The 16,845-nt window shown below is 42.9% G+C and overlaps 1 long non-coding RNA gene across 1 annotated transcript in view; it reads left to right on the forward strand.

Moving 5' to 3' along the window:
- LOC131908825 (uncharacterized) overlaps positions 1-14,808 on the forward strand; it is a 55,434-nt gene extending 40,626 nt beyond the window's left edge. Inside the window, exon 4 of the long non-coding RNA XR_009378673.1 lies at positions 11,175-14,808. This is a non-coding gene — a long non-coding RNA (uncharacterized LOC131908825). The remainder of the gene's footprint in view (positions 1-11,174) is intronic.
- Positions 14,809-16,845: the final 2,037 nt, after the last annotated feature.

Raw genomic sequence — 16,845 nt, forward strand, 5'->3', positions numbered from 1 at the left:
AGACTCAGGTGTTGAAGTTTACCACTATTAATGTGTGGGATTTGACATGTGATTTAAGTTTTAGCAATGTTTCTTTTACAAATGAGGGTACCTTTCCATTTGGGGCATGGATGTTCAGTATTGAGACCTAATATTGACAGATTTTTTCCTTTGATGAAAATGAAATGTCCCTCTCCATCTCATTTGATTAATTATAGTTTGAAGTCTATTTTGTTAGATATTAGGATAGCCATACCAGCTTGTTTCTTAGGTCCATTTGATCAGAAAATCTTTTCCCAAACCTTTACTCTAAGGTAATGTCTGTCTTTGTAGTTGAGGTATGTTTCTTTTATGCAGCAGAACTATGGATTCTGTTTTCACATCCATTAGCCTGTATCTTCTTATTGGCCAATTGAGTCCATTGATATTAAGAGATATCAATGACCAGTGATTGTTAGTTCCTGTTATTTTTTGGTTTTGGTGGTGGTGGTGGTTGGGGTGTGTGTGTGTGTGTGTGTGTGTGTGTGTGTGTGTGTGTTTCCCTTCTTTGGGCTCTGCTGGTGAGGTTATCTATTGCCTGTGTTTTCATGGATGCAGGCAACTTCTCTGGGTTAGAGTTTTCCTTCTAGTACTTTATGTAATGCTGGATTTGTGGATAGGTATTGTTTAAATCTGGGTTTGTCATGAAATACCTGTTTTCTCCATCTATAGTTATTGAAAGTTTTGCTGAGTATAGTAGTCTGGGCTGGCATCCATGGTCTCTTAGTGTCTGCAAAACATCTGTCCAGGACCTTTTAGAGTCTCCACTGAGAAGTTGGGTATAATTTTGATAGGTCTGCCTTTATATGTTACTTGGCCTTTTTCCTTTGGACCTCTTAATAGTCTGTCCTTATTCTGTACATTTAGTGTTTTGATTATTATGTGGAGAGGGGACTCTTTTTTGGTCCAGTCTATTTGGTGTTCTGTATGCTTCTTGTACCTTTATAGGCATATCCTTCTTTAGATTGGGAAAGTTTTATTGAGTATATTTTCTGTGTCTTTAATTTTCTCCTTCTTTATCCCTATTGTGCTTAGGTTTGATCTTTTCATAGTGTCCCAGATTTCTTGAATGTTTTATGTTAAGAATTTTATGAATTTAATGTTTTCTTTGACTGATGAATCTATTTCCTCTATTGTAACTTCAATACCTGAGATAATCTTTTCCATCTCTTGTATTATATTGGTGATGTTTGCATCTGTAGTTCCTGTTCACTTTCCCAGAATTTCCTCAGTTTATGTTTTCTTTATTGCTTCTATCTCAATTTTTAGGTCTTGAACCATTTCCTTCACCTGTTTGATTGCTGTTTCTTGGCTTTCTTTAAGGGATTTACTGATTTCTTCCAATTTTATGTTTGTCTTTTCCTTGATTTCTTTGAGAGAATTTTTCATTTCCTCTTTAAGCACATCTATCATCTTCATAAAGTTGTTTTCTTGTGCTTCAGCTGCATTGAAATGTTCAGGTCTTGCTATTGTAGGAGCACTGAGTTCTGGTGGTTCCATATTGCCCTTTGTGTTATTGAATATTTTCTTACATTGGGTTTGGGATTATTATAGTTATGGGTGTTGATTCTTGTGTTGTCTTTGTTGGATTGGTGTTTTGTTCCTTTATTATGTTTCCTTTATTGTTTTCTGGCCTGAATGGTCAAGGGTTCTGTTGATTGGCAGGTCTTTAGGTCCAGTAGGATTATCTTACCTGAGGTTTGTGTTGGTTTGAATACCTAGATCCAGAATATCTTCCTGTTCTTCTGCCTGATGTAGGCTGTACCTGTGCCTTTGGAGTCTGTTCTTCCAACTGGTGTAGGTTCTGCTTGTGGCTATGGAGTCTGCTGGAGTATCAGGGGAGGGCTGGCCATGGGGAGGATGATGAGGTGGGTAGGATTGGTTGGTGGAGTAGGTCTTGGGAGAACAGAATCCAGTGGGTGGTGGTGGTGATGGTGCAGCCTGCAGGCAGGTCTCACAGCTCTCATATTAAACAGAATGAGAAACACCTTATTCTGGAGCCGTTATGAGTGATCATGGCTCTGGAACACAGGTTTAGGTTAATTCAAATTCCATTTTTTCATGTGGAAGTAGTTACTGGGATTTTATAGTGTTACAGAACAAAGAATGTCATAAATTAAGGTAACTTTAAAATACATTGGTGGCTACACCAGATAGATAGATACAGTGAGGTGGGAGAAGCTTTTATACAGGTCCAAGATGGTATCCGATTAGAGTCTTAGCTCTTGGGTTGGGAGAAGCTAGTGTTTTGCTTAGTTAATTCTTCTAAGATGTTTTTCTTTATCATCAAGAGGTGTTAGCCCAGATAGAGTGGGGCAAGGAATGGCTGTTCTAGATGGCTAAAACTAGCCCAAGATAAAATAATTAGCATCTGAAACTACAAGATCCCAATCTCTCCACGGAACTGGATTCCAGTTGGTCCATCAGTCTACGCAGACAAACTCCTTCCAGAAGTTTTTTGTTCACAGCCAGACACAGCTTCTGGTCAGGAATTTTTGGTCACAGCTTTCAAACATTCCATGGCATGAAGATTGAACTCACTTAGAAGGTTTGGGGAACAGGTGTATGTACATACACACATACATGGGTAGCTTACCAGAAAGTTATGGCTATCTTTTGTGGTTTGACTGGAAGCAGTATGGGTTATCAATATCTAGGCATATTGTTTCTTCAGGTGGATCAAGACAATCAGGCTGAGGCTAAGGCATTCTTTATGGTTAGGGGATATTGCCCTATAGAGACTGACTCAATTCCTCATGACCTGAGGCTATTACTCAACAAGAGGGACATTCTAAATTGGTAAATCTAGGAGACTTCTTCAGAATATTGAGTTGTTTCCTTACTGAATCTTAATGAGCCTCCCTGTAGAACTTTGCAAGTCTTTTTTTTCATAATATTTTTTATTTTTTGAAGATTAATGCATGCACATGTGTCTTGATCAAACTCACCCTGCTTTCCCCCAATACTCCTTTGCCCACCACCACCACTTTTCCCTCACAATTTAATATGCCCTTTTTATTTTTTAATGCTGAATCCAGTTAGTAAATGTTTATGAATATAGGAGCATTTGTTGGAGCCTCTCAGAAGCCGCATTGCTGAAGAACAAGGATTCTTCCTCCCCTAAAAGCCTACAATTGCCAGTAACTGTTCAGTTAGGGGTGGCACTTAGTTATCAATCCAGCCAAATTCCCAACATGAATCTTGAAGGAGAATCATAAAATTATACCCTATCTGAGGAACTGTTGATAACTGATAGATTCTGCAGGAAGGCTTTTCACCACCTTTTTTTTTTTTTTTTTTTTTTTTTTTGGTTTTTCGAGACAGGGTTCCTCTATGTAGCTTTGTGCCTTTCCTGTAGCCCAGGCTGGCCTCGAACTCACATAGATCCGCCTGCCTCTGCCTCCCGAGTACTGGGATTAAAGGCATGCACCACCACACCCGGCTAGCTTTTTACCACTTAATGGTACCACACATGACTTCTGTCTTGTGGAGCAGATTTTCAATCCAACTGGGAAGTAATTGGTTACTCCCATGGTATTCCTACTCAGAGTTTTCAGATGGGTAAGACTGTGGAAGGCATTTCTCCTCTGGTAACACGTGTTGAATCTTCAAGCACTATGAAAGCTAGCCAGTAAGGATGTAGCTTCCAGGTTGATACCAGCTTGATTTTTCTATATTCGATGACTCAAGTATGTGGTGTCTTCAGAATGAGAGTCTTACCATCAAGATCTGGAGGCTAACCAAGAGCAATAGTGGTAGACTGTAATATATTGGAGGGGTCTATGAGATCCCACTGACCAGCAACTCAAAAAGAGGTAACCAATATCTGGCACTGTTACTTATTGATAGCATAAGGAGTCTGGTCAGGCATCATGTGTGTTTTTTTTCCTGCCCCAAGACTTTGTACAGCCCCTCCCCTTCTCCCCTTCTTTTATGCTGACCTGCATTAAATCTTGACTTGCTGTAACCGCTTCTGTCTGCTTGGGTTGATTTGGAGCTTTGGATCACTACAGGAGGGTCATGCTGAGCTGGCCATGCCCCTCATTGGATACTGCAGTAGGAGAGCTGGCCTCTGCACTCAAGAGAGATGGCCTCACCACTCACCACAGACTTGAACCTCACCTAGACAGCACACTAGAGCTGGTCCCACTGTCAGGGATGCAGGTGAGCTTGCCTTGAGCTTGTGAGTGCAGCAGAGCTGACCCCACCCCCTCATCTGCCATGCGGTGACATGAGTGAGGGAAAGATGCCCTCCCCATAGTCACTTGCCACCCAAGGTGGGTAAAAGAGCTGACCCTGGGATCACAAGAGTTGGAAAATTTGCCTGTCCCTCTCCAGGCTGAAGCACACAGGAGAGTGAGCCCTGCATCCCATCGGGGCAGTTCACTAGAGCTGACCCTGTTGGTAATGACACAGGTGGGCCAACCTGTGTGAAAAGGGTGTGAAAGGTGTGAAAGCAGGAGAGGTAAACCCACCCCTTGCTACCTGTGGCAGGTGGAAGAACTGGCCCTGGAATCATGAGAGCCAGAGAACTAGCCCTGGCCCTCACCAGCTACAGCACACAGGAGAGCAGACCCTGCAACCCACCAGGGAAGCACACTAGAGTTAACCCTGTTGTCAGGGCACCAGTGAGCCAGCTCTGAGGGTGTGAGAACAGGAGAGCAGACCCTGCCCCCCATATATCCTCCACAACAAGTGGGAGAAAGGGCTTTGTACCTCACCTGGGCAAGACAGTGGAACTGGCCCTGGTGGTCTGAGTGTGAGTGAGCCAGATTGAGTGTCTGAGAGCAACACTTTCTGTATATATAGTAACTATGTTGAGAGATTCAGGAAAATTTAGTAATGCATAAGAATGACATATAGCTCTGATTTTTTAACTGAATCATAAGGGCTTCGAACCACTTTACTTATTTTTCCTGACTTATAACATGCCTTTTCTGATTTATTCATCTCAGTATAGAATGTAGGGGCTCCATAAATTAGTGTTCCTCATACAATGTGGGAAAGAATATAATTAGTTCTTTTTATAAATTGAAGTCTCTTGGTTTGGGGATATTTATTGTTACTCTTTCCCCCCAAAAAAAATTACTGCAAGCTCTTCGCCAGTGTTCATTTTCTGGCCATAATGAGGCAATTTCAGCATTAGTAAAAGGAACCACAATTTCTGCTGGGTCTATTCTGACTAATTAGTGAAGTCTCTTTTTCCTTTCAGAATCAAATAAGAATCATTCTCTATATAGGTATTTAATTTTTGCCTTCTTTGTGTGCTAAAATTATCCATTCTAAGATACTGTCTTTTCTCTACATAAGAATTCCTGTGGGAGAATGCATAGAAGGCAAAAACAACTAAAATACAATCCAGCATCTGAATCACACAGCAAGACATCATCCACATAATGATAAGTTTTAGATTGAGAAAACTGTTTATGAGTTATTTCTAATGGCTGTTGTACAAGATATTGACACAAGGTGGGGCTGTTTAATATCCCTTATGGAAGAAATTTCCACTGATACCTTTTAACAGGTTGAGCATTATTATAAGTAGACACCATGAAGGCAGATTTTTCTTTATCCTGTTCTTGTGAAGGTATAGTAATAGATATATATACATATATGTATATATGTATATATATATATATTAAATCAATCACTATAATAGACCATTGTTTAGGTAATAGAGAAGGCAAGGGAATTCTAGGCTGTAAAGAGACCATTGACTGAATCACCTTATGGCTCTTAAATCTATTAACGTTCTCTATTTTTCAGATTTCTTTCTAATGACAAATATAGGAGCATTCCAAGGAATGCTTGATTTTTCAATATGTTGAACATTTAACTGCTCCTGTACAAACTATTGTAGTACCTGTGATTTTTCTGAGGTCCAAGGCCATTGTTCCACCCACACAGGTTTGTTAGTTAACCATTTTAAAGGTATGATGGTTGGTACCTTTGAAAGACCAACAGCTGTTGTACAATCTAAACAATCATTGACTATTCCTGATAATGCCTTTTAATATTTTTCTCAGAAGCATTCTTTATTTTATGGTTTGTTTCTGAGGTTGGAGGAATATTCATCTGTGTTTTCCATTGCTAAAACAAATCACATCCCCCAAAAATTTATGGCTATATTAGCCACACATGGCTTTAATTTTCCTATTTGTCCTTCTGGCCCTATACAACTGACTTACCTTGCACTATGTTTTATCTGAGACAAAGTTCCAGTCCCTAGAAGCTGGATATTTACTTCCTGAAAAGGCCAATCTGGATGCCAAGATTTTGGTGAAATTATTGTTATATTTGGCCCTGTGTCTAATAAACCTTCAAATGTAATGTGACTTATTTGTATTTTTAGTTTTGCTCTCTTATCAGTTATAGCAGTTTGTCAAAATACTTGATTTTTGGTCTCTCCTGAAATTTTTTGTTTTATCTACTGAAGCTGTTCCATTCTTGATTACATTCAGAGCAGTGTTATTTTTAACAACAGGCATTAAATCTTTTAATTGTTCTGTGGATGAGTTTATCTGATGCTGACAGGGAATGACTGAATCAAATTTGATATCAGAGCCTGCAAGAGGACCCTCATGGCATTTCTCAATGGCAAAGGGTTATCTTTTCTGTCCCTTGTTGATTTGTTGATCTGTATTCTTTAGTTTAGTGTTGGCCTGTGCCACACCTTCTGTGTACTCCAGAAGGCTAGACTCTTTTGTTCAGATTATCTCTAGAAAAAAAAAAACAAAAAACATTGTTTCTAGAAAGGTCTTACCTACAGTCCCTTTGTAAATGACCTTGCTTACTACAATTAAAATGTCTGACATTTTGCTTTTTCTTAAAAGTTTTAGAAATTACTTTTCCTATCAGGGTAGCATCATAAACATGAGATCCAATATCAGCCATATTTCTAATCCATTCATCTATTGGTGCTGATCTTGTCTTTAAAGGCCTAATCACACTTCTACATTCTGAATTAGCATTTTCAAAAACCAAAGATTCTATTAATATTTTCTGACTTCTAGATCTGACACTATTCTATTTACAGCTGATGTCAACCTTTGCAAAAAACGTCAGTGAGGTCTTCTTTGGGGCCTTATATAATTTTAGTAAATGACTCAGACCTCTTTCCTGATTCCTTAACCTTATTCAAAGTATACAAAGCTGCTAAGTGACATAGCACCAAGGTGTTATCAATAAATTCAAGCTGCTTTTGTAATTCAGCATATTTGCCTTCACCTAAAAACTCATTTTAGGAAATATTAATACCTCCAGACCTATTTCATTCTTCTATGGCCCTATGACCTCTTTCTACCATGTTTGCCATTGCAACTGAGGACCAGTTTCCAATATTGCTGATGTCAAATCCTTCCAGTCTTGGGGGATAATTCTGTTCTGAGTTGTCCATTAATTTAATATCTACTTCACATAGGATAAATGCATACCATATGAAATTACTACTTTCTTAAATCTCTTCAAATCTAATATTTCTATAGGATTTTATTTAATTTCTTGATAACCTTGGGGATGCCTATTGTCTCCTGGTAGTTTTTCTATAGTAACTGAATAAATTAAGGTTGGTTTTCTAACAACCTTTGGCTATCCCTCTTCAGTTTCATCATGCAGTGGCATAGTAGGTTCTTGTCTAAATTCCTTTCTCTATGTCTGAGTATTTTTTTTCATTTGTAAGTCTTTCTAAGGCTTGTATCTTATCAGTCCATTTTTTTGGCACAAAAAACATTATGGCAATTAAGAATAAAATATCAATTACCAGACTGATAGCAATTATAATTGGTATTATGTCAATCTCAGTTAAGTCATTTATCTTTTGTTTTGTTTTGTTTTGTTTTCACTTTCAAGTCATCTAAAGTAGACCTATACAGGGTCCTAGAGTTTTGCATTATATTTGTCATCCTTAATGTGGGGAAAATTTTTTCTTTACTGTTATGGAGTTTCAGTTTGTCTGCTGCTGGTGTGATTTTTCTGTCCCTATGATCATGCCCCACATTGGGCACCAAATGTTTTTAAATATAGCTCTGCCATTCTATTTTATCAATAAAGACTTGGGAGCCAGATACTTGTGTGAAAACTTGCTAGCTCAGAGAGGCAGAGAAAGCACCAAGCAACTTCCTCCTCTGCCGTCTTCCCAGAAAGAGAGCCTTCTCCTGTGCTATCTCAAACAAAAACTCCTCCAACCACATTTCCCTCCCTTCTGCTTCATGTCTCTCTCCACCCTATTCTTACTCTCTATGGTATTTTTTCTGCCATTTGGTTGCTTGCTCTGACCTACAGTTGATTTTATTTAATCCTGTTTACACTATTCAAGCAAAAAGCTCTTGGATTAAAGATATGTGCTAGGACTGAGCCACACTACACCTAGAAGCAGATTATTCCAATAAATAACACAAGTCTTGGGGTTCACAGTGTGATCAAATATCCTATACCAGGTGCCACATACAAAGAACCAACTATACTAGGTAAATGACTAGTATATTAATAGAAAACAGGCAGCTAAAAGGGAGGGTCAGGCCTCCTCCTGTTCCTCTTACACACCCACACTTGCCCTCCAGCTTCCTTGGCCATCTTATCTGGAAGCTGGCTTCGCTCCCATTTAAGCTGAAAAAAAGGACTGAACTTCTTAACCACACCCAATCCTCCCAGTGACCTGGGCACAAGCTCCCACACCCATTGCCTTCTGCTACTGGTTGTTCCTGCTCCAAATGTGAGTAGGGAAACATTTGATGTATCAGAATCTAGTGGGCAGTGTAGGAGCTCCTGGACCTCAACAGTTCTGAGATGGAGGGTCCCCATAGCAACATTAGAGACCACAGGTACCAGAACAGATTCACTCTGTAGATCAGGGATCTGTGCTGTCTCAGAACACATCATACTCTGCAGTGTAGCATCCATCTCCTTTCTTGGCTGTAACCATCCCCCATCTATCTACTCAACTACATTGTAAGCTCCTGAGGAGGAGAGCCTTGACACCTGTGCTTCACCCTTTACTCCAGAAGCTGGAAACGTTCTAGCTATAAAACAGTCAAAATCTCTCCGCTAAAGGGAAGTTGCTTAACTGTGCTTCAGGGTTCCATCTCCAACAAGGGAACTGTCTTCTGCTGTGTTGATCATCTCAGGGCTCGATGATAGGACATATGAACCCCTGTGCTCATTTGACAGAACTTTGGCTCCTTCCACACCTTCCGGTCTGATATGAGACCTATGGGGTCCATCAAAGCCTGTTGTGAACCTACAATTGGAAAATTATCTTAAAACACTAGATCCCCAATCTACCAAAAGCTTTCCTTACCTTGTCATTTTAACAACTGGCAAGCCCTCAAGGAGATACCAAGTCTGGTTTTGTTTGAATGGGGAAGCAAGATCTAGAGATTGTTTCCCTAAACATGATTTCTTTAGTCTTTGTAGATCCGTTCATGTGTGTAAGTCTTTTTCTACATGTATATAGGTGCCCCACATGATTGCCCAGGACATGGGGAGGTGAAAAGAAGGCATCAGATCCCCCTGGAACTGGAGTTACAACCAGTTGTGAGCTGCCCTATGTATATTGGAAATGCAGCCTAGGTCCTCTATAAAAACCATACATGCTCTTTACAGATGAGCTATCTCTACAGCCCCTCATTAATTATTTTAGAAGCTGTGTTTCCACAACTCTGAATGCTCAGTTATACACTAAACTCAGTTCTAAGCATAAGTGTATCAATACGAGAGATGGACTGTAGTTGAAGTGGAAGATGACTGATCCTAAGTCCTCTTGCAGTTTTTGAAGACAGTGCCTGCCACAGTGATCATAGCTCCCACTGCTGATGCCTGCATCCCTCTTTTCTGTGTTTCCAGTGACACACTCTAGTGAAGCACAGATGTTCTGTGAATTACTACAGATAATTAAGGGAGTTCCTAATTGGATAAAAGCAGCCTGATGTGAAGATGCACACCTTACAATCTCAAAACTTGAGAGACAGAGGCAGGAGGAGCATGCCAGCCTCAGATTCATACTGGTTTTTAATCTGGCCTCAGCTACATTAGATTCTGTCTTTTAAAAAAACCCACAAACATTTTAACAACGAAGTAGAAAAATTCAGTGCAGGAAAGTCATTTGACAAGATTCCAGGTAAGAACTGTCTGAAGAAGAGTCTCTCCCTTTTGCTGATGAAGGGTTTCTGCAAAAGATTTGTAGCCTGTGACGTTCCTCCTGTGCAATACAGCCTCTGGGAGAAGGGAGGATGCCCATGCTCCCTGTGCACATGTAATACAATGCAGAAAGTTCCAACTATAGATTTAGAGTTAAAGGGGGAAAAAAAGATATACAGATTCACAGGAAGAAATAAGACACTGTATGGGGATGGTGTGATTGTCTCTGAAAGGATCCAATGAGTCCAAAAGCAAATTCGGAATGGACAAGTGACTTGAAGAAGGTTCTCAGCTGTAACACTTTCCCCACCATGGTGGAACCAGCCAAGTGGAAGGGATCACATCACAAAATGGTTTCCTTCCCTGATTTCCTGCAACCCTCAGCTAGTGTCTCTAGATCTCCTTACACTGTGTTACTCAGTGTTCACTGTATTCACTGTCCCTGCTCGGTCTGCTGTGTGCTCCTGTCTCCTGATTACAGGTGTGGCACACACCATGAGGGAGCCCCAAATGATACCAAGTGGACAGCAACTATGGGTCTGAGGGGTTGTAGATTCAGTGGAATTGTCTGAAACAGCTGCACAAAGGGGACATTTAAGGACATAATTGAAGGGAGTGAAAGGAATGAGCCACGAATGAGGAAGTGGAGGAGGACTCCAGGTGGGAGGAACACTCAGTGGGGGCTGGAAGTAGAAGAGAGAGTCTGGCTGGGACAAGAAGAGACATGAGGGCTGGAGGGCAGAGGAAGGCGTCCGGAGACCAGGCTAGAGAGAGAGTTGAGCAAACAATGGTGGTCTGTGGGCCAGAGCGGCACTTCAGCTTTTACTCTGAGTAAAAAGGAGACATGATGAGAGTGTTGACACATTTGCAACATACCTCAGTGTCTTAGGGGGAAGAAAGCCAACCAAAAGCATGGTAGATGGGAAGATAACAAGAATCCGAGATGAAATTAATGACACAGGGATTAAAGCACAGGGCAAATGTCAGTGAAACAAATGCTTCTTTCTCTGAAAACTAAACAGGATTGTGAATTCCTTAATGAAACTGGGAGAGAGAGACAGAGACAGAGACAACTCTTGAAATCAGTGATAAAATGTGAGCATTACAACAGACCGGAATCAAATTCATAAAATCTTTAAGTAGGAACATTTTGACACTTTGGACTCAAAAAGTTGGAAATCTACCTTCTGAGTGGCCATTTATACATCCCACAGCAGCTTTCTGGTCCCTCATCTTCACCTTCAGGTATCTTTGTCCATCCCCATGTGAGGTGGGTGCTCTCTCTGTGGAAAGTCCCTGTGGGGGCTGTGTTTTCTCCTTCTGATAACACATTGCTCTCTCATCCCTGTAGCTATACAACCTGCTGCCCAAGTATGGTCTCTTGGCTTACCTTGCCTAGGATCCAGTTGTGACTGGTGGCACCTAGAAGGGGCAACAGAACTGGGGACCTGAGAATTGTTGTTCAGCTTGCATGGTCACACTCCAGCCACCACAGGAATCTTGGTGCCCTACAGATGGACTATTGCACTAAATGTTGTTGTAGTGTACCACAGGAAAGTCCTAATGTGCCTCATAAAAGTCAAGACTCATTCTTTCTGATTACTATTTTAAACTTTCTGAAGTGGTTTGAAAGAAAATGGCATTCAAAGGGAGTGGCACTATTAGGAGGTGTGGCCTTCTTGAAGTAGGTGTAGACTTGTTTGAGGAAGTGTGTCACTGTGGGGGTGGGCTTTGAGGTCTCTTTTGCTCAAGCTTTGCTCAGTGTGACACTCAGTTTACTTCTTGTTGTCTGCATATCAACATGTAGCAATTCCTTCTCCAGCACCATGTCTGCCTGCATGCTGCCATGCTCCCCTCCATGATAATGGACTAAACCTCTGAACTGTAAGTAAGCCACCTCAATTAAATGTTTCCCTTTACAAGAGTTGCTGTGGTCATGGTGTCTCTTCACAGCAATAGAAACCCTAAGACAGAAGTGGGTACCCAAGACCAACCAGGGACTGGGGTATCGCTGTGATAGGCCTGACCATGTTTTTGTTTGAAGGAATTTAGACTTTGGGTTAGGAAAACAGTGGAATGCTTTAAGCACAGCTTTTTTTTAACATTTTTTTTTCATTTATTTTACATACCACCTGCAGTTTTCTCTCTGAAAGGATGATAAATGGCACTGGTTGTGGCACTCGGTGCTGGTTACTGTGTGGAAAGGTCACAGTCATGACAGAACCCAGGGTTAGTTTTCAGAGCTTTATTAGGAAGGAAAAGGGGGGAGGGGAAAGAAGAGAGTCAGACCTGGAGAGAGAGAAAGATGGTGGGCAGGGAGGAGGGGTGGAGCAGAGCAAAACAGAGAGAGAGCAGAGAGAGCAGTCTGCATCTGGTTTTTAAGGCGCAGATTGCGTGACCACGTCGTGCTCCCTGTGTATGTAGTCATCAGAGCCCCCTGATGATGTAAGACGCAAGTCCCCAAGCTGCACATGTGCAGGAGTGAGGGCAGAATCCTAACACCCTCCCTCCTCTCCTCCCAGCCCCTCTTCATTTGGCCAGACTAGTAGGAGCATGGAAGACAGTGGTGGGTGCTAAGAGTTATTTGAACCATGTGGTGCTGGCTCAGGGGTTTCAGGGGAGAATTTTAGTATGTTGCCTAGAGATCATTCTTGTGATGTTTTGGTGAAGAATATGGCTGCTTTTTGCTCTTGTCCAAAGAGTCTGCCTGAGGCTAAAGTGAAGAGTTTTGGATTAATCCTGTAGGCAGAGGAAATCTTAAAGCAGTCTACTATAGACAGTTATATGGTTATTAATATTAACTTTAATGAAGATTTATAATGAAAAGGAACAAGCTGAGCAAATAAAAATACAGAATGTATAGATTGAGAAAAAGGGCACCAGGAGGTGGAATAGAGCTAAATTCTGTGTTCAAGGACATAAACAGATTAAGAAATAGAATAAAGGGAGTGGTGACTTCAGGGCAAGATCCCGCCCAGCTAAGTTTCCAAATTGTGAAAAGGAATTAAAGAAAAGCTTAGAGCTGTGTGTGGTGATGCATATCTTTAATCCCATCAGGGTATGCAATGAATGGTGTCTACCCTGACACTATCTCCATCCCATGTTCTATGCTTTCTCATCAGAGCAAGGCCAGCCTGACTTTAAAGTGTAGTCCAGTATGTAGGGGTATTCAAGGAACCAGTCAAGGTCCACATCCATTGTCCCAATGCCCAAAGAAACCAAACACCAGTGGTCTCACCCCAGAGATAGGGTACAAAGGGCATTTAAGTCTATGGCACAGCTCCCAAGTGGATGAGCCTCGTGGGAGGCTCACAGCCCCTGGGTAGTTCTGTCATATCAAGGATCCAGAAGAATGGGCTACCACCTGCTTCCTGCATAACAGAGGAGGGTGCAGAGCTCCTGGACAGGCATGTTTTAGAGCACTGTCCCCCAAGTATAACACCCATCATGATTGTGAGTGGCAGCTGTAACTACCCTAGATCAGCTTTGTCCAGCTCTGTCTCACATAGGAGGAGGTGGCACCAGCAGACCCTCTCCTGAGGTTCCAGCCCCTCCTTCCTGCACATTCCTCACAGCTGCATGTGATTCTGTCCCCACTGTGGTCTCAGGAGGTGCTTTTGAATGTATGCAGTATGGAAGACTAACTGAAGAAGAAACACCATCTATGAAGCTATGAGGAGGTTGAGATCCACGTTAGAGACACCTTTTGGTGGAGTAGCTATTGTGGGCTCACCCCTGCTCCTATAAGGAAACCTTCATCCAACCAGTGTAAAGGCAATACACTTATTAGTTCTCCAAGTGTGACTCTGGGGCAGTTCTACACTGGTCTGTCCTTGTGGAGTATCGAAGCTGAGTAGATGTGTGGTTTTGAGTCCTGAGGGAAAGTTCACACAAGGAGACCCATGGGAAGCTAGGGACACCTTACTGCACTCAGCACTAGGTCCTTTGTAACAGACATCTGGGGGACATAATACACTTGGAAGGGAGGACACAGGCATGTCTGACTCCCAGATCCTCCACGAGCAGCTCTATCCTGCAGCCCAGCCCACCGGCATGCCCATCCTGTTTCTCAGAGATTCCCCCTCCTTTCCCTCCTCCAGGGAGCACTCCACTGTGGCTGGCCATGGGCAGCTGGCACTGCACAAGGGGCTGGGGGCCGGATGCACTGACTTGGCACTGAACATATTTCAGGTCATGGCAAGTAGACCTTCAGATACCTCATCCTTCCTGCTGGTGAAGTTCATCACCTGATTAACACAAAGATGGAACCCGTTTAACTGTTCCTGACACACAGAGACTGCAGATTTATTGAAGGAAGAGGAAGGGGGAAGTGTGGGTAATAAGCACTGTCTCCTCTTGGCATCAGAAGTTCAGGCGGTTGCTGCAGAAGCTGGTAGGATCCCAGCTCCTGGTTCCTGTGTGGTCTCCATGGCTCTTCCTTTATGCACTAAGATTCTCTGGACAGCTCACAGGAATCTAGACACCCACAGAGAGAGAGAGGGGGGCTGGGAACAGTGTGTAACCACTGTCTTACAGGGAAGCTGTGAATAGGAGGGAAGGGGACACAGGAAAAAACTCATCTCATTACCATCATAAGATGGTTTGATGATGTCTGTTATGTTCAGTCCAATAAATGCTGTCAAGGTTTCAAACTGCCTCAGTGATCTTGGGTCTTTGACTCGACTCCGATCTGCAGGTCACATTAGGTGAAGGTATGATGAGACCACTAGGTGGTAGTCAGCATGGGAATGGAAAGAGGGGACTGGAAAGAACTCTCACTCAGGTCACTAACAGGTCACTCAGAGGTCACTGGCCCTAAGAGAATTCAAGCTTGAGAGAGAGAATCTTTAGTCAATAGTCCTAAGCAGGAGGCCTGCCAGGTGAGATTAGTCAGAAGGGAATAGTGTTTGCACCTTGTTTGCGACAAGTACCACCTGAGCACACAGTCTCTCATCGAGGATTCTCTGAGAAGGACTCTTCCCTACCCAGCCCTGGTGGGCAGAAGACAGATGCAGAACTCCATGCACAGACACAACCTGAAAACAGAGAAGACCTTCCACGGCCTCCTACAGCCACTCCTAGAGGAGATTGTCATGCTCGGTTGGCATGGGGTAGAAAGTAGAAGAGTGCCCATCAGTGACTGCAAACATTCCTGCCCTCATTATGCTCCCCACCCCTCCTACCAGAACCCCAGCTCCAAACATGGCCCTCAATAGCCCATCTCCTGATCCAGGGATACATATGACTAAAGGCTACCTGTATCCTGGGCTGGTTCAGGTCCCAGGGTGATATCTGATGCAGCAGAGGGAAGTGGATTGTAAACTAGGGATACATAATTCTGAGCAGCACCATCACCCTTGCGATCCCTGGGGACAATGGGAAGGTGGGCCCAGTGGCCAGTGGTGGGTGTTTCAGCCAAGGTCTCTATGTCTGTGCTGAGACAACTACCAGGACACTGTTAGGATCTCAGGATGCAGAGTCTCCAGGGGGCTGAGAGAAGTGGGGAGGGGAGGATGACTGAGTGGGAATGTTGAATTAAGGCAAGGGAAGCCACACAGTGTCACCCATGCTAAGAAGCATCATGGGGGCAGTACTAGAGGAGTCAGCGCAGTAAGAAATGTGAGAGTTGGACACAGATCTCAGGAGTTGATGCAGGTGGCAGGTGGAGATCACGTCTTCCACTGGCACTGAATTTGGAGCCCTGTGTGCTCCTTGGGTCCAATAGATGCCCTGTGTGAATTGGAGTCAGTGTGGGGCACTGCACCAGGAGAGCTGCCTTCCCCAGGGTGTGACTGACAACCTGTCTCTCAGTAAATACACATTTGCCTATTTCCTGAATTCTGTTTAATCTCTTCTATGAGTTTAAAATGTCTGAAAAAAGGCAGAGAGAGATTAGGAGTTTCTCCCTTGTCAATAATGGGCAGAACTGTATGTAGAACTTCCCTTCACCTACTTGTCTCTGATTTACTTTGATAGGGTGTGTATGCTGTGGACTTCAGGATCTCAGAACTGTCTGGTCAGAGTGGGCCATCATATGTGTAAATGTGTAACAGGGTACTGAACAGGGCTCTGGTCTTCACACTGCATGTCAGGACCCCACCACTGCTACCATAGTAACAGCAGTGGCTGCCCAATATACTCAGCAGCAAAAGTGCATCAGATTCCTGCTCAGGGCAGGACCGCAACAAGAGCTGACTGAGAGAGAAGGATGGGGTGTAGAGGGTGGGAAGTGGACACGGACTTCAGCCCTCAGGAGTGGTCTTGTGAGGGCTGAGGATGCAAGAGGCCAAGAGCTTGCAAACTCTTCTCCCATAGTGTCAGAAATCTCAGGAATGAAGAATGTGTGTGTGTAGATTGCCAAGTGTGGACTAGAGCAAGTGGGGCAGTAATAGTAATGCACTCTGTACCCAGTGCCCCAAAGTTCATGCCCAGCTCCCACAAACCCAGAGCAGGGCACATACCTGTTAGCATCATCATATTGTGGTTGAATTCTTGCAAACTGTCTAGGTACTGGATGACACTGACATCCTCTTTCTCCAATAAGTAAATCTGGAAGTAGTGCCTTGACCCTGAGGATGAAAAGGAGCCATGTGCTCATCAGATTTCTCTCTGAAGTCTCCATTAGGGAGAATATCTATGAGCACTTACAGCCATAGTAGGAACCAGGACGTTCTTCACTATAATCCAAGACCT

Source organism: Peromyscus eremicus, chromosome 4, assembly GCF_949786415.1.
Source record: "Peromyscus eremicus chromosome 4, PerEre_H2_v1, whole genome shotgun sequence".
Taxonomy (NCBI): domain Eukaryota; kingdom Metazoa; phylum Chordata; class Mammalia; order Rodentia; family Cricetidae; genus Peromyscus; species Peromyscus eremicus.